The 18,604-nt window shown below is 45.6% G+C and overlaps 1 pseudogene; it reads right to left on the bottom strand.

Moving 5' to 3' along the window:
• Positions 1 to 3,164: 3,164 nt before the first annotated feature.
• On the bottom strand, positions 3,165 to 5,460 carry LOC147446935 (tyrosinase-like; annotated as a pseudogene).
• Between the last annotated feature and the right edge of the window lie 13,144 nt (positions 5,461 to 18,604).

The raw sequence follows: 18,604 nt of genomic DNA, 5'->3' as shown, positions 1-18,604 counted from the left end.
CCACAACATGCAGAGGAAGATGTAGTAGAAGTTGAAGAAGGTCAGCCAAGCCTTGCAAATAGTCATCTTGAGGAGGAGGAAGAGGGAGAAAGCGATGATGATTCTACAGGAGGTGATGGAGAGGAGGAAGAATCTCTAAACTTGTTTATTGATTTGAATATTATGGGTTTAAATATGGATCTTAGTGCTTGTAGAGATCTTATACAAGATGATCAGAATTAATAAACCTCTCCATTCTTTCACTTGGTGTAGCATATGATTAATTTGCAAATGTTTCGTTATGTGCTTATGAATAGTATTTGTAATGGTTTTGTTGTGAGTTCAACGATTTATGTATAGAATTTTTAGAGTGAAAGAGAGATTAAGTGAAGTGAGCAAGCATTCTGGAGAGTGTAGGAGTTGTAGTGTGTAAATACATTTTGAGTTGTATTGGATTTAAATGGTAACCCGCGGGAGAGGGAGGGGGAAGGGTGTCTATGGCCTTAGCGGTAATGGGCGCTGCAATAATCGCGGAAATACTCGCGGTAATACGGGTAGTAAAATGCCGCTTGAATAACAAAAAGGTTTTTCTCTCCTCATTTTGAATTCCTCTCTCTTGTTTTGCGGTAATGGCCCGCGGTAAACACCACAATCTCTCATAGTGAAATTTTAACCAATAAAGGTATAGAAAAACTATAGTATCAATTGCAAAAGCTTCCACAAAACTAATAGTAGGTGGAACTAGATTGTGCACTTTAAAATCTCATCACTCATGTTGAGCTTCTTTATGCTATCATCGTTGATGTCCGCATTTCTAAAGGTATATCAAACTAGAAAATCAAGCAACAATAACCACTACTTGATGTAAACGAAGGTGAAAGGCTTTGTTTCAGTCCAACTTCCTTTCACTTAATCTAGTGATCACTCTCTCTAGTAGTATAGAGTCCTTTTCAAATAGCTTCAATGATTCAACCAGCAATGCACACTAGCTAATAGTAATAACACGTAAGGAGAATTATTAGTTATAGGACATATAAATAACAAAGGCTAATTATAAGGAAGAGCAACAACAATTGTTGGGGATCCAATGAAGAAGTGAGTTCAATATGACCAATCACTGCAGCACATTGATTAATGAGGCGGTGGCTTGGATGACTCTCGCAATAGTGAGTTGGGGGAAGGCGAGCTCGATGGTGTGCTTTGTGTTGGCGGCGATATTGTTGATGTTATCGGCCACCAGATACTTGTTGATGTTCTCTGCGGGAACGCCCTGCTGGAAATAGAGCAATACCTTGGGACCCTCCCAGTTGCATAGGGTCGAGAAGGGATCCAACTGGCGCCCCTAAAGCTCCACGAACACCAACATGAGCGACCCTGCCTCCTTAAACGGATTGGATGGCGTGGAAATGTCGCCAAACGGATCCCCGCTCAGCACTAGTGTCGTCATCAGTCCTAGCCTCACCATCGTCTTTGTCAAATCCCGCAACGCCCTCATACCCTGCCTCACCTCGCAATTCGCACACCTCTGTGCATGACCCCTTGCAAACACCTCCATCCGCCTTGCAAAGTTGGGTATGCTCAGTGACGTGGCGGCATTTCTGTCCGCCTTTCCTATAATTGGATTGGAAAAATACCTTCATGGGTTTATGATCTATATTCACAAGGATACATGGTCTCCTCTGGCCCACCAACATACCGCCTACTATGAATATCTTCACTCACTACAAAAGAGACATTGGCTAGCTCTCTACTACATCATCGTAACCATCAACCATATCATCCAAGAACACATGGCACATATCTTCACGAGCGCACTCTGTAGTAGTTTATTGCGGTTCAACAAACTTTTTGGATAAATGCTATCATTTTGTAGATCCCATAACCCTTTAAAGCCCATTTTCCTTGTCGCCTTAAAGCAGGTCGTGCCAACCATCACATTCCAAGAGACCTTAACACATTCTTGAATCTATTGATCCACAAAACCATCATCGGTCTCTTCCACATTGGTAGATGTATGCTCACAAGAATAGTTGTCTTCCTCTTTCGTGTAAGAATCCTTTGAGGTGCAAGCATAGTTGAATCAAAAAGCCCCTCAAATTCACTTATTATGCTGCTTGAAGTGTCTCATTCAGCATAAATCCCAACTAAGGCATTGCCAAGCATACATTTTGCATACCTACCAATCCAACCGGGCCATAGCATTTTCAAACACAACAAATTTCAACTACCGCATTGTCGAGTACCATATCATTGCCATGCCCATAGATTACATATCCCCGCAAGCATTTATTGCTCTCTAAAGTGCACCATATTTGACATGAATATCGACCAAGGAATTGCCAAATACCACAATGTGCTTTACCTGCCACAAAGCTAGCCAATAATTAGTATACATCTTGACCAAAGCTTTGACATCCGCAACATCGGCATGCAAACCAATCAAAGCATTAACAATCTGAACATTATTCTCTAATAGCTTATAAACAAGCTGATAGCATATATCATTAAGTTTGCATGAGCGATTTTAAAGTCAAAAACCCTATGTCCTATTTGAGTTTCCCCTTGTGGATGCAAAGCATCACAACAATGAATTTGATATCGAAAGAGAATCGAGAGCGATCATTTATACTACTAGGTGAGAATTCAAGAGATGAAGCAATGATGCATTCTCTACAAATAACATAAAAGGAGGGTGATGACAATAAAACTCGCAGTCCATACCTTAGTATGAACTCTATTCTCTCTCTTTAAGAAACAACCAAAACTATGTTAATTTGCAGGTGTTGTATATATTTTCATCAAAACACTGGAATAAAAAACAAAACATTATGTGTACAATACTGTAGAAATATATAAACTTTAACCAATAAAGGTATAGAAAAACTATAGTATCGGTTGCAAAAGCTTCCACAAAACTAATAGTAGGTGGAACTAGATTGTGCACTTTAAAGCATCATCACTCATGTTGAGCTTCTTTATGCTATCATCGTTGATGTCCGCATTTCTAAAGGTATATCAAACTAGAAAATCAAGCAACAATAACAACTACTTGATGTAAATGAGGGTGAAAGGCTTTGTTTGAGTCCAACTCCCTTTCACTTAATCTAATGATCACTCTCTCTAGTAGTATAGAGTCCTTTTCAAACAGCTTCAACGATTAAACCATCAATGCACACTAGCTAGTAGTAATAACACGTAAGGAGAATTATTAGTTATAGGACATATAAATAACAAAGGCTAATTTTAAGGAAGAGCAACAAAAATTGCTGGGGATCCAATGCAGAAGTGAGTTCATCAATCACTGCAGCACATTGATTAACGAGGAAGTGGCTTGGATGACTCTCGCAATAGTGAGTTAAAAGGAGGCAAGCTCGAAGGCGTGCCTAGTGTTGGCGGCGATGTTGATGTTATCGGCCACCATATACTCGTCGACGTTCTCTCGGGGAACGCCCTGCTGGAAATAGAGCGATACCTTGGGACCCTCTCAGTTTCCCAGGGTTGAGAAGGGATCCAACTGGCGCCCCTGAAGGTCCACGAACACCAACGTGAGCGACCCTTCCTTCTGAAACGGATTGGAGGGCGTGGACGTGTCGCCAAACGGATCCCCACTCAGCACTGGTGCCGTCGCTAGTCCTAGCCTCACCATCGTCTTCGTCAAATCCAGCGACGCCCTCATACCCTGCCTCACCTCGCAATTCGCACATCTCTGTGCCTGACCCCTTGCAAACACCTCCATCTGCCCTGCAAAGGAGGTGGCTGCATTTGCGTCCGCCTTCCCTATAAACACCCTTATGCTGAACGGCCCGTTGAATGCCCTCTTAATAATATTGTGCACTACCAGCATCCACCTGTGGAGGAAGTTCTCTGGTGGCTCGTACATCTTCAGCACGTAGGCCAGCATCTGCGCTGGCGTCCATCCTTCCTTCCTGGCCTGAAGGATCTCAGGATAGGAATATCCGCAGTCGGCGTCCACAAGGCGGACATCGTTGGAGTTGACGAACTTGTCCGCCTGTGAGAGCGGTGTGGTGGGATCGGCCTTGCTATCTGTCACGTCCGTAAATGTGCCCTCGCTGTTGAGCTGCAGAGGCTTTTGCGGAATCCAGGCTTGGGGGTAGCAGTACTGCCACAGAGCTAGAAGGCGGTCCACATTTGCATGGTGGAAAAGGAAAATGGGATCGAAGGCGGCAATTTCTGGGTAAGCCAGATGCCCGCCCGAACCGCCCACGATGGTGTGCACGAAGTCATGCACCAGCTCCAGCGAGGCGTAGTGCCCATATTGTGTGCCATCGCCATGCGTTTGCTCGGACCAGAAATGGTTGGAGAAGGGCATCCACTGGTTATGGTGAAAGACTGCGTGCACGCCCTCCACCAGCGTGGTGTTGGCATTGCGCATGAGAGTGACATTGAGCTTGTCTTCTGGGACTGGTAGGTGGCAGTGACATGGCGCACAGTAGGGTAGAGCTGAGGGGTGAAGGGGATACCCTGACCGGGCACAACATAGTGGGGCCTGGCGGTGGGGTTGAAAACATCAGAAGAGTTGAAGGGCTTGGCGACATCCACGGGGACAACGAAGGATTTGAGGGGGTTGGGAATGGAGGTGGCCGAGAAGGATTTCCAGGCATAGACAAGGGAGATTTCGGTGGAGGTGAAGACTTCAGGGAGGCCTAAGACGCGGGTGGTTTGGTTAGCACAGTCCCAGTAAGGGAAGCGGAGCTCGTCGGCGATGGCGAGGACGGTCTGCTGTTACGTGGAGTCAGAGATGACAGTGGAGGCGAGGAGCTTTGCCTGGCGGATAATGGACTGCTCCAGGAGCATCACGTAGGGGCGGTGCCAAGAGGGGAAGAGAGGAACCATGTTGGCAGTAGCCGCCCCACCGTTCAGGGTCTCTAGGGTCATAATCCCCTGACTCCACGCCGTCGAAAGGGTCATGAGGCAGGCCATGAATGCCTGCTATCTGATAGAAAGACCACTTGTCAGACGCAGGGAGTGCTTGCACAGCCGACAGAGCCAGCAAGAACACATCCCTCCTCATGTTCAGCCTATCCAGGCTTTCTTGCGCCATCTCGCCGCCACCCGCCTGGAGCGCGTGTGGGTAGAAAAAGTCCAGCACGTTCTCACGCGCTATGGCCTTCGTCACATCCACCACCTTATCAGTAGCAGTAGTACTACTGTCTTGGCCGGCCAGTTGATACCTGTACACGATGGTGTGAGACTCGTCATCGTGAAGGTCGATGGGCGTGGTGCCCAGCGATGTTTTCACAGGCAGGAAGACGGGCTTGTGGACGGCGGGCGGCTTGGCAGCAGCAGCTGATGCGGCCATATTCTGGGCGAGCTGGAGACGTATAAGGTAGACTAGCAAGGTCGAGCAGAGAGGATCGATCGGCCGAGAAGCAGAAGCTGAAGCTGCTAGGTAGACATGAGGGCGAGCGAATTAGCAGAAGAAGGGAATCAAAATGGATGAACGTGTGTGTTCACTTGACACTTGCTGAAGGCTTTATAGAGTTCTGACAAGCGAGTGGTGCACGTTTTCACCTTTTCACCTTGCAAGCCTCGACAAGTTCCCGTGAGTCACCCGTACGTGAAAGCTGGATATCCTCACATGTCTTAGAAAAACAACCGGGGTCTACGGTACGTGAAAGCTGGATATCCTCACTTGCCGAAGGCAATCCCCCGTTTTATAGAGTTCTGACAAGCGAGTGGTGGATGGCCACCCACGACACTAAGTGACACATAACATTAAAGAGGGGGGGTAAGGGGATCGACGACGCGGAAGTGGATGCGGGGAGCCCGAGGCAGATTAAACCCGGACGCGCGGCAAGTCAACGCGAAAAAGAACCCGGGCGGCGACTCGATTTGAACCCAGGGCCTCGTCGCCCAGATTGTGATGCATGGGGTAACCATCCCACCCGCGCGCACATGTTGTACCCATGGCTCGGGTTTTTGGGGTTTTATATTTAAAATATAGGCGCTGCCTGGGTTTAATCTGTGGCCGGGTTTAGTATGTGGCCGGGTTTAGTTTTTAAGTGCCCATCTACGGCTGCAACCTCTCCTGAGGGATGGCCACGGTGCATCAACAACAACAAGACTCGACAAGTTCCTGTGAGTCACAGTACGTGAAAGCCTTGGGACTAAGTGACACCCATATTAAATGCGAGGTGGAGTAATGGGATCGACGGTCAAAGCTGCAGGGCGGGATCTCGAGGCGCACTAAACCCGACCAGCGGGAAAAACGAGGCGCGTCGCCAAAAAAGCCAGGTGCATTAAACATGGCCAACGGGAAAAACGAAGCACGGCATGGCGATTTGAACCCAAGACCTAGCCGGCCGAGTTTAGTGTCACATAGGCTAACCACCTCACCCGCGCAAGCATTGTGTACTCATAACGCTTTTTACAACATTATATTATAAAATAAAATGCATTTTTGGGGTTGTCCAGTTTAGTGTCTGTCCAGGTTTAGTTTTTGATTTGATTTTTGGGACTGCGGTCTTCTCGGCTTTCGCGCGTGAGTTTCTACGCCATTGATCCCATTACCTCCCCCTCTTAAATATGGGTGTTACTTAGTCCTGAGGGCCGGATATCCTCACATGTGTTAGAAAAGCAACCGGGGTCCATTGTATTTTAACCCCGCTGAAACTGTAAAATCCTCGTAAGATTATTAGCTTGCCTTTTAAGAAAACCAGGAAATTTACTCAAGCTCTAGTGTAATTACCATCAAAAACTTCAATTTTTGGCCTTAAAAGCAAGTTTGCCCTTATTTTCACCCGCCAAGAACCTGTAAATTTTAAACCCTAGACCCACCACGAGCCGTACGTGAAAGCTGGATATCTTCTTTTCAAACGCACATGGATGCTAGGTAGTATGTTGTAATGAAGACCGACAAGGACCCTTTGTCCTGGCAAGTGACCTATCACGAGTCGTACTTGAAAGTTGCTTATCTTCGCATATGGCTAGTACATTGTAATCAAGACCGATTGGGACCCTTTGTCATGCGGCTCCTGTGCCTACCCAACACAAAAGAAAACATAGGTCATCCACATATATGTCCAAAAAGTTTCAAAGATATGTGATTCATTAACCTCATAAATGTTGTTGGAGCCTTTGTAAACCCAAAAGGCATCACCCTATATGCAAAAATGCTCCATCCTATAGCAAATGCTATTTTATGTTGATCATCTCATTTAATGGCTAGTTGGTTGTAGTAGTAGGAGAAGCCATCTAGAAAACTATAGGCTTCTTTGTCTACCACTCATTCTAGCACATGCTAAGTTATTGATAGAGGATCTTTGATAGTAGTAGAGGCAACATTCATCTTTTTTAGATTAAAACTACTGCTTATAGGCTCACCATGTACCGAGATGCCAAAAGAAACAATACTAAGTTATTGATAGAGGATCTTTGATAGTAGTAGAGGTAACATTCATCTTTTTGAGATTAAAACTACTGCTTGTAGTCTCACCATGTACCGAGATGCCAAAAGAAACAATGTACAATGGATCCACCAACCTACAAAAGGCTACAGGGTTTGTCCCTTCTTGCCAACGACACCCTTGGAGGAGCTAAGGGATGAGTCGTAAAGGCGTGTATGGCACTCATAGTGCATGGACCGATGCGCTGTAAAAGTCGTAATTGGACAGCCCCTTAAAAAATGGATGAACAAGCATTTGAAATCTTTGCACTACTGGCCTACCACTTTTTCCCCAAGCATAGCATGCGCCCCTCTATCCACTGCAGAAAAATGGAGAAAATACAAGATTTTAGAGAGCAAGGAGAGCATCGTCTACGCACTCCAAGTACCCCTCATCCAAGCAAAATTCTCATGGGATTGCAGGAGATGCAAGACGTGCTTGCACTCCATGTTGTAAGAGGTGGGAACCGAAAAGAGCTTACCAACAACCGCGGGCAATTAGAATCAAGAATCAACAAGGAAGCGATTACCACGATAGAGGATAAAGGGACAAGGTGGGTAAACGACGGGGGAGGGGGGTGGTACTGCTTCGTAGCAACTCACTCATAGGTCAATATGCAAAGCAAAGCACCCACTTTCATCATCCCATTGAGGAGAGACACACTCTTGACTCACCGCACCAGTCTCTTGCGAGACAAGAGAGACACTTCTACATCAAAATTCCCACCCTTCACCACAGGCTGGTGCAACATGAGCATCCTTCTTCACAGCTGAAGAACTCATGATCCTGGGATGATAAAGTCTTAGTTTTCTTCCAATTTAGAAAGATCTTCTCACCCTTTGGATTCCCAAGACTTATATGTACAAAAACAACAAAACCATGTGCCCCTGCACGCGTAGGGACATCTAGCACACAAATCATTTCTACACTTTGTACAAGAATGCTTTATTTACATCTAAAAGGTCTAAGACACTAAAAAACATCTCTCAAATTCTTTGCACTATTTTGGAAAAACAGGTCACAAAGTTGCATCAATTTGATTGTACATCATCAATCAAAAACAAATTAGATAATTCAATAACTCAAATTAAATATTAATACAATATTCATTATATACACCTACCTCTTGTAGAGTTCCAACTAATGAGTCCAATTTCTTGCGAGATATAATGGTTTTTCAACAACCACCACTAAGTATAGAACTCTATGTGTCTCTCTAAATACTTGACTATCTCTCTAGTAGGATGGCTCAGAGTGATATTTTCATAAGTTAACAATAAGCAAAAAAGTTTCATAAGCTAAACAAAAATTGCACAGTTGAAATAAGTTACATATTTAACTTTCCAAGATGATTTGCCTTCCAAACCATAGTGCATGGGAGTTTACTTGGCCCGAGCTTCACACTCTTGACTATGGGATGAGCGCGTTGCAGCTTCCTCACTCTTTTCTTGCATTTCCCACTTCCACTTTGCATCTACCATGTTGCCACCACAAAAGCTCCTATCTAGATTTGCGATCTAGTTGGCCTCGACTAGGCAAGTGACTAAGGATCTTCGACTGAAAATGCCGCAGTTCATGGGGAAAAAAGGTAGAGACCGTCAAGTGCACCTTTAGGCATTTGAGAGTTGGGTGGTCCTTGAAGAATTACCGAAAGTGGATTGGAGGGTTTGCTTCCCTCAAACATGAAGGGGACAAGCTCAAACATGGTACTTCAACCACCTACCAGAGCAGTTGTCAGCATTCAAATCATTGTCCAAAGAATTTGTTTAGCGTTTCAAGGATGAGAAGACTAATGAGGGGTTTCTCTGTCAATTAGGAAGAATCAAATGGAAGCATAACCGTGCTAGAAAGGGTCACTGTAGACATATCTTGGACAAAAAAATTTTGCTCATCTTGAACATCCCTTGCAGTTACTTTCACATTAGAATAAGAACCATACAAGTCTTCTTAAGTTGTTTGCATCTTGAATCCTCCATCCATGATCTTTATAGATTGGTGACTTTTCTTTTAAATAGATACTCTTTGAGATAAGATTAATTTTTTAACTATTATCTATTAGTGTGACACATGGTTTCTAAAGAGCACCCACTTTAACTAGAGTCTTTCTAGTAGCTTTGGCCTAATAATGGTTTTGAATAATGGCTCTCATGAAAGACTTATAGTTATTCATTGTCTTCAAAAACTTGCTTCCCCTTTTGAGAGAATTGGTTGTAATCAACCACGCTTCCTGCATCCTCTTCTTCTTATACTCATGCCATATGTATCTCATGTCTATTGTGTATGACTTGTAACTTCAAGGTCTCACCGTCTCCTTGAAAATGTAAATTGGTAGGCTCACCCAAAAGTACATGCTTTCTCTCAATGATGTAAATGACCTCCTCATGGAACTCCCTCTTAGCAATTTTAGGAGACTCTCTCAAAGTAAACTCCACCTTACTATTAAGAATTATTTCTTCTAACGCCTTCTTCACATATGTAGCCAACTCTATGCCAAATTTCAACTTATAAGCTAAAGTTTTAGATTTTTTTTTTCTTTGCTTTTGTTTCTTTCAATAAAATCTAATATCTAACTAACCCAAACTGTTTGCGCATATTGAAATGATCATTTAACGTGGGAGAATAATCAGGAACAAGAGTTAGAATATAAACATGTGCTTATGGATCTATCTCGGCACGATCAAAGTCAATGGGTCCAAATGAGAGATGTTCTGTCAAAGAGCAATGCTAGCTAATGGATCTTAAAATTCCTTAGGGTTAGCTTCATTCAAAGCCTCCAAACGTTAGAGTTAAAAGTCCTTAGACCTAAGACCTTAGGCAAGCTAGGGTTGAGCTTGAGGTGGGAACTCGGCCCAAGCTTGAGGTACTTGTCTTGCTTGCTTACTAAGGTGCTTGATGTGATTTTTGTGCTTGCTGACTAAGGTGCTTGAGGTGCTTCTCGTAAAAGGTGATTGATGTGCTTGTCAGGCTTGATGATTAAGGTGTTTGAGTGCTTGTCATGTTTTATGACTAAGTTGCTTGAGGGGCTTCATGACTAAGGTGTTTGAGCGGCTTCATGACTAAGGGGCCCAAGGGGTGAGATGTTCCCAAAGTAACCATGCATCCCTACACAAAGGGAGGCGAGCCCTACAAGTAGGGGGATGAGAGAGAACACACACACTTTCACTCAAGGCAATTCAAGTTCAAAGAGACAACAAGAACACATGTCAAGCTCCTCCCCATGTTTTCCCCATAAGGTGCCTAAAGCCTATTGGTTTACCTCTAAAGGGGTCCATTAAGAATTTAGTTTATTTAAATAATTATCCAAGCATTATTAAGCCCTCTCTCTTAAAGGGGTAAGGAGGACACTTGTCCAAATGCTACCCTTGTTGCTTGATATAAACTAAGCATGTGATTGGCTAGGCTTACAGGGGTCCAATCAAATCCAAGGATAAGCTACAAGGAGGGGACTGTGAAAGCAAGCTAGGGGTATGCTTGGGGGTATACTCTCTCTCACACAGACTCACATGCTCTCATTCTCACATATGAAAGTGCAAGAACTCCATCTCCTTCCCAAGCTTGAGAGGTGGAGAGACTACATCAACAACTCTTGGCTATGGAATGCAAATCCAACCAAGGGCCATGCTTCAATGCTATGCTAGCTATCTTCTTTATCTCCATTACTATGCTACTATGCTATTCTAAGCTCTATGAGTAATTGTATGAGAGGAGACTATTTCTTTTTTGTAAGAATACGTCTTCTTCCTCTTTCGTACCCTCATTCTCCGCTAACTCTCTCCGAATTTGAAGGTGTTTGAGGTCTTGGGACTAAGGCCAGGGACAAGTTAATTTTTTCATTTAGCTAAGTTACCGGCATAATTCTGGTGCATGAAACCATCTATCTTCATCACACCATCAAGGTCTCAAGGGACACTATAATGTACACAACATTTTTCAATAAAAGTATTTCATTTACTTTGCAAATGTTCAAGGTTTGTATTTTGCTAAGTTGTAAAGCGTTCCAACGGAACGATCAGATCGAAAATCTGACTCTAGAACTATTAATTATGGCATATATTCACTTGGAAACTACAGGCTATATGGAAAACTTAAACCTCAAGTCTATTTCTAAAGATAAGAGTTGACCCTCAAAAAAGAAGGAGTATTTTTAGGAAAGAGAGAGAAAAGGAAGAGTATTTTTAGAAGAGAAAGAGTAGAAAAAGTATTTTTAGAAAAGAAGGGGAGAGAGTCAAGTTTAGAGTTCTTGTCTTGAAAGCCAAGCTTCTTCTAAAATTATAGAATCAAAATCGCATATCGGAATGTTTCATGCCACCCAAAAAAAAAAAAAAACTATTTTTATTTTTTATAGAGCCTCGAACTTCTCTTTCTATTTTTTGACTTGTGCTCTTGGCTCTTGAGAGCCTATATAAAGGCCCCTCTTTCCTCACTTTCAACATACACACAAAGGTGCTCAGAAGCGGAAGCTCCCTTGCCATAACGTCAAAGTTACCTTCTCTCCCTCAACCTCTCACCTTCAACCCATCTCCATCTACAACTCCCTCTCTACCATCACCGTGTTTCCGTTCGGATTCTTGAGTTCTCTCTCTCTCTTTTCCTTTTTTCTACCTCGATATGATGGCTCCGAAGCGCGTGACTCAAAGCTCGAAGCATGCTACTGTCGTTCCACCTCCAAGGAAGGTGCAAAAGAAGGTATCATCTACTCCAATCATAATTCAAGCGGAGGTACCGGCTCCAAAAGAAGCTGAAATCATCCAACCTAAAACACAGGAGGTAATCGAACATGTCGCTAATCCGGTAAGACAAACTTATCGTTTTGCATTGCTGTTCATGTTGACAGCAATGTTTTCATAGATTAGTGAAAGAACTATTTGATAAATTGTCATTGTTTGTTAAATTGTTATTGCTTGATAAATTGTTATTGTTTGATAACTTGTTACTGGTTGATATAAAGAGTTGGTTGATCATGTATGAAGAATCATTTAAAGAGAAGAATTTCTGGAAGAATATCTTTTGTGCCTCGCGGTTAGTGGAGATTAAGCTGAGGTTATAGGCTCTTTTGTTCCTCGCGGTTAGCCAGATGTGTGGAGGTTAGTAAGATGCCTCGTGGTTAGCAGGATGCCGCACGATTAGCGAGATGGGAAGGTTATGCAATTTGCGGTTAGGGAATAAATTCTTTGCAAAGACTTTGTTGGTTAGACAGAGAAAGTCCTTGGGTAGTGACAAATTCTTAAGAAATTGGAAAAGTTCTTGAAAGGGCATGGGGGCTGAACATGCTAATATCCACCGAGCCATGCCCTATATAGGCCCTTGGCCTGCTAAATATAGGGACCCCCTTGACTGCATGTCCATCCTGGCCCTTGGCCGTTACTAGTCCTACCCTTGTCGTGACATTACTCCCCCCTTGGAGAAGCGTTTTCGTTCGCAAAAACACAAGTGATGGTATCTTCGTAAGAACACTAATGTCTTCTACCGTAACATCCCTCATGGATCCAACGGTTCATTTGAGCGGAACTCGGGTCAGTAGGAGGTTCAATGAAACCAAGACTAACATCTTGATTTTCTACATTGTTGTCCATTTGTAACCATCTGATGATACTGGTTCCTATCCAAACATCGTGTGTAGACTCCATTTAGAATGCTCATGAGCATGGTAAACGAGTTTATCACAACAAAGATGTACCAAAAAGAGTACCTCTAAGTAACTTGCTGACATAACTTATCAGCCAAGTTTAAGTCCTTGGCTTGTTCCCAATTTTCATCATCAGTATTCAACCCCACCCTAATGAGTGTTCAAGGTTGAGAACCTGACTTATACATGAAGAGAGTACCTAGTCGCAACATGCGTTAACTGATAGTAAGTAAATTCCAAGAAGAGCAACAAATGCTTATTAATTGGATTGCTTGGTGCTAATGTACGCACTTTGCATATCCTTTTAACCCAAGGTTACACTTTGTAATATGCCAATCCCCTTGGATACTGACAGTACTGAGGTTTCTTTCCCCCATGGTTTACACACAATCTTCCCAGACGATTGGTAAACGGGGAATCACAAGAGCGTATAACATTGTTGAGGAATCAAAAATGTCTGGAATAACCGTCGTTGGAGAGGGGGAATGGGAGAACACACCCTGCACAAATAAAAGGGCCTCTCTATAGCTTAGGGTATTCACAACACCCCAATCCACTTAGTGAGGACCTTCGACTCACAGAATTCACACTATCGCACACACGATCAAACACAACTTGACACACTACAACGCACACGCACTCAAATAGACCACCAATCAACCCGCACCCACAAAACGACTGCAATCATCGCCTACCCTTGCACGCATACCACACACACACACACTCTCTCTCTCTCTCTCTCTCTTTGCACACACACTCATTGGGGGGGCCCACACTCCATCACACACCCTGCATCACATGCAACAAAACAGAGCAGGAGAAGGGGGGGGGGGGGGAGGAAATAGCACGACAAGAAACGCCCGTTTTCAATGGGGGCAACTCACTCCTTGCTCCAAAAAAACACTATAGCCGCACTCGGCTTCACAAAAGACATAGGGGGAGGCGCCCTCTCGGCCCTCTGCAGACAAAAAACCACTCTTGGCTCTTTTCCCTGTGGCTCCCAAGCCTCACGAGGCGACAAAAAGCCCTCAAAAATGATAAAAAAGACTCCTTTATAGAGGGGGAGCACCCATTTTAGCATGTTTGGCCTCTTTCCAACACATGGCGAGATCTTTTATCTCACTCTCTCACTCTCACTCGCTTTGCTCTTTGCTGCTGTGGGACTTTCCCCTTACATGAGGGGGGGAGGCAATAGCGATGTCGCTATTGCTCCCTCTCTCCTCCTCAAAATTTTGGCCATGGGACCCTCCCCCCACTAGGGCCGCCACATCATCTGACAGCGCCGTCCAACTTTCCCGCGCGGGCGCGCCATTGCGTCGCCCCGCCTCGCCAAATACCGCTGCCAAAATCGCCCTACTTCCGCCTGCGCAGCGCCTACGGGCCACCATCGCCATACCCCACGAGGTCAAAGAGCTCTTCCACTTCACATAACATACCCCTAATAGGGTGACGCTCCGGATCTTATACCCTGGACTCTGATTCTGCGCGCCCACATGTGGGTTAACCAGGTCGCCACGTGGTAGCGCCTGGGGAAGTCTCACTTGGAATGGCCTCCAAGGCCTTGCAAAATTTTAAAAAAAAACTTTTCATGAAAAAACAACTTCTCCTCTCCTTGTCTTGTCTGTCAACTGGCACCAGGTGATCCAATCACCGAGTTGTAAAGTGGTGCCGAGTCCCACTTTGCCGGTTCCTTGGGCTGCCTAGGGCTTTGGTACCTGCCCTAGCCTTCTGCACTGCACTCAGCTGCCGCCTTTGCCTGACATTGACCATCTCCTAGCTTGGACCAACTTTAGATGCACCATCATTGCCCACCCCCTCGTTGAACATTTATGTTCAACCACACATGGCCTTATTGCACTTAAAAACATGCACACCCAAAACAAACTCTCTGTACATTGCAAAAACACCTAACATATGTATAAACCTGGCACCTGCTACCCGCTTTCTTTGCTCGTGCGGGTTGCCCAACCCCCTGCTTTACCTGTAATCACCCACCTGGGTCGAACACTTTGCATTGGTCTTCTCCATCCATTTGCAACAACCTTGCATAGTGCCACACCAAGGCACACACCCAACTGCATAACCAAACTGCCATCGACATGCTTCTACCACTCCAAGCACTCCTTGGCAAACTGCCCACTCGTAACAAATCAATCCCAAGAACATCAAATAGAGCACCTTCGTGCTCACCATCCTCCTCAATCAACACTCGCGACCTACCTGACCCGCCCTCCCATCCATGTAAAGCTAGATCCTCGTCTAGAAGATCCTGTACCTGCTCAACAGCATACTTCACAGCCGCTTTTACCACCATTCCTTTCAGCCACCACTCACATACCTTCTTACAATGCTTGGAGTCCGCATCACCTGTCATAGAGGGCACCAACTGTACAGGAAGCACCTCCTTCTTTAACTATGCTCTGCCCTTCTCACCTGCCAGGAACTCAATTCCAGCATCGTCGAGCTCCTCCTCGTCAACTAGCCCTTCAAGGTCAATAAGCACCGCTTGCTTATTTGCTGCAATTACCTGCTCTTCTACCACCGCATCCTCAAGCTTTTCCAAGGAAGAGAGAAACTCGTTCTCTACCGCATCCTCTTCGTCCTCTTTCATAGGTACCACTACTCTAAACCTTTTGGCAAACTTTGCACCTGCTGCACCACTATGGCATATTCCACTGCTACCTTCATCAACATGGCCATTAGCATGGCACTGCACACCACTTTTACCTGTTGTTCACTACATGTAGGGCTAGACCAATCCATTTGGTCTTCACGAAACACTTCGGCTTGCACTTCACGCTGCTCCTCGCACATATTCACTGCCTCTCCACTCACATGTAAGAGGTCGAACTCATCATACCTGGATTGGGATGACTCGGTCTCCCAACTTGTATCTGCGTCCATAGAGCTACTGTCACTTGACACAGTTTCCTCTTCGGTTTCAAGCTCCGGAATCTCCTCTTGCTTCACCGCTTCAACCTCCTCTGCAAACCGCACTCTTTGCTCTTTACCGCACTCCAATGGAGCTTCAACAGCTTCACTCGAACTTGGCAGCACTTCGTTTGTCCACTCTAGAACTACCTGCACTTCCTCCACCATTGGAACCGCTCTAGCCGGAATCTTCGGCATAGGAACCATCCTGTCTCTTTGTAGCCAAAGAACCCTTGGTTCTTCTCGCACTTGCACTCCTCTTTGCACCACCTGCTGCACGGCTACCACCGCATCACACTGCCTCGGCATCACTGCACCTTGTAAACACCGCTTAGCCTCACGATTCTTCAAAATCTTCCTGGTTCGCCCTCTCCCTAGAGCTACTGCCTCTTCATACGATATTGGACCATCTATCTCCACCTTATCTCGCACCTCCTCATGCAGGCAATCCATGAACTTACACAATTTCAAAAAACTAGCATTTTCTGCAGCAGTTACCTTGATTAGCTTCCCCCAAAGGGCCTCGAACTCCCACTTGAACGCTTGAAAATCTCCCTCCAAGCTTTGCTTCAAACTGTCTAGCTTTCGCTTTACTTCATCTAGCTGCGCATCCGCAACAAATCTGCTTCGAAAAGCTGCCTCTAGGGCTTCACAATTTGCTTTTTCTTCTTCACCAAGGCTATCGAACCATAGCTTTGCTTTACCACGAACTAGGAGCGGGAACACCTGTACCGCACCATCTTCTTTTGATAGACCGCTTTCCAACACGAACAATCCGTAGTCTTGAAGTCAAGTTTTTGCATCACTAGCAGCACCTGCTCTTCAAAGTCCGCACATTTGGTATCACCGAAATCACCACTTCAACTTTAACTAGGAGCATCAGCATACTCCTCAGTGGGGGCACCAGAAGATGGAGAGGGGGAATGGGGGAACACGCCCAGCACAAACAAAAGGGACTCTCTATAGCTCAGGGTATTCACAGCACCCCAATCCACTTAGTGAGGACCTTCGACTCACAGAATTCACACTATCGCACACACGATCAAACACAACTTGGCACACTATAGCGCACATGCACTCAAATAGACCACCAATGAACCCGCACCCACAAAACGACTGCAATCATCGCCTACCCTTGCACGCATACCACACACACACACACACACTCTCTCTCTCTCTCTCTCTTTGCACACACACTCATCGGGGGGGCCCACACTCCATCACACACCCTGCATCACATGCAACAGAACAGAGCAGGAGAAGGGGGGGGGGGAGGAAATAGCACGACAAGAAACGCCCGTTTTCAATGGGGGGAACTCACTCCTTGCTCCAAAAAAACACTATAGCCGCACTCGGCTTCACAAAAGACATAGGGGGAGGCGCCCTCTCGGCCCTCTGCAGACAAAAAACCACTCTTGGCTCTTTTTCCTGTGGCTCCCAAGCCTCACGAGGCGACAGAAAGCCCTCAAAAATGATAAAAAAGACTCCTTTATAGAGGGGGAGCACCCATTTTAGCATGTTTGGCCTCTTTCCAACACATGGCGAGATCTTTTATCTCACTCTCTCACTCTCACTCGCTTTGCTCTTTGCTGCTGTGGGACTTTCCCCTTACATGAGGGGGGGAGGCAATAGCGATGTCGCTATTGCTCCCTCTCTCCTCCTCAAAATTTTGGCCATGGGACCATCCCCCCACTAGGGCCGCCACGTCATCTGACAGCGCCGTCCAACTTTCCCGCGCGGGCGCGCCACTGCGCCGCCCTGCCTCGCCAACTACCGCCGCCAAAACCGCCCTACTTCTGTCTGCGCAGCACCTACGGGCAACCATCGCCATACCGCACAAGCTCAAAGAGCTCTTCCACTTGACATACCCCTAATAGAGTGACACTCTGGCTCTTATACCCCGGACTATGCTTCCGCGCGCCCGCATGTGGGCTAACTAGGTCGCCATGTGGCAGCGCCTGGGGCAGTCCCACCTGGAATGGCCTCCAAGTCCTTGCAAAATTAAAAAAAAAAACTTTTCATGAAAAAACAACTTCTCCCCTCCTTGTCTTGTCTGTCAACTGGCACCAGGGGATCCAATCACCGAGTCGTAAAGTGGTGCCGAGTCTCCACTTTGCCAATTCCTGGCCGTGCCAACCCCATTGCATTCCAATTCCCTGGAGCTCGCAATCCAAGGCGACCAAAAACTTGAAAAATTATCTACACACCTTGCACTGCCATCGGCTCCTAGCTTCATCTCCCTGTATATGGCCAACCGAATATCCAATTGATGTGCCGTCAACTGGTGCTGAATCCACATAACGCACACTTCTACCGAGAACCTTGGAGAGGCTGCAAAATTGTCAGATGACACATCCTCCAATGCGGCCAAGTGAGCACAGACCTAGCCCCCGGAAACTCTTCTACTGACCATAACTTGCTAACCAGAGCTCCGATTCGCGATCCGAGAAGACATGCATGCTCCATAACTCGAGCTCTACACAGTATCTGCTCACAGATGCCTGGGCCACCTATCCCTAGCTGCCCTGTCCATCGGGGATCTGCTACGCACTCTTTCTTTAAACTGCAATATCTTGAGCACCGGGGCTCCATTCGACGAGCCGTCTGGACCGGCTTGGAAAGCACATTGAAGACCACATTCTATCACATAAAACCCACATCT

Source organism: Adiantum capillus-veneris, chromosome 11 (assembly GCF_014529385.1).
Source record: "Adiantum capillus-veneris isolate H3 chromosome 11, ASM1452938v2, whole genome shotgun sequence".
Taxonomy (NCBI): domain Eukaryota; kingdom Viridiplantae; phylum Streptophyta; class Polypodiopsida; order Polypodiales; family Pteridaceae; genus Adiantum; species Adiantum capillus-veneris.
The sequence above is the reverse complement of the archived record's forward strand: the minus strand, read 5'-3'. Positions and strand labels throughout refer to the sequence as shown.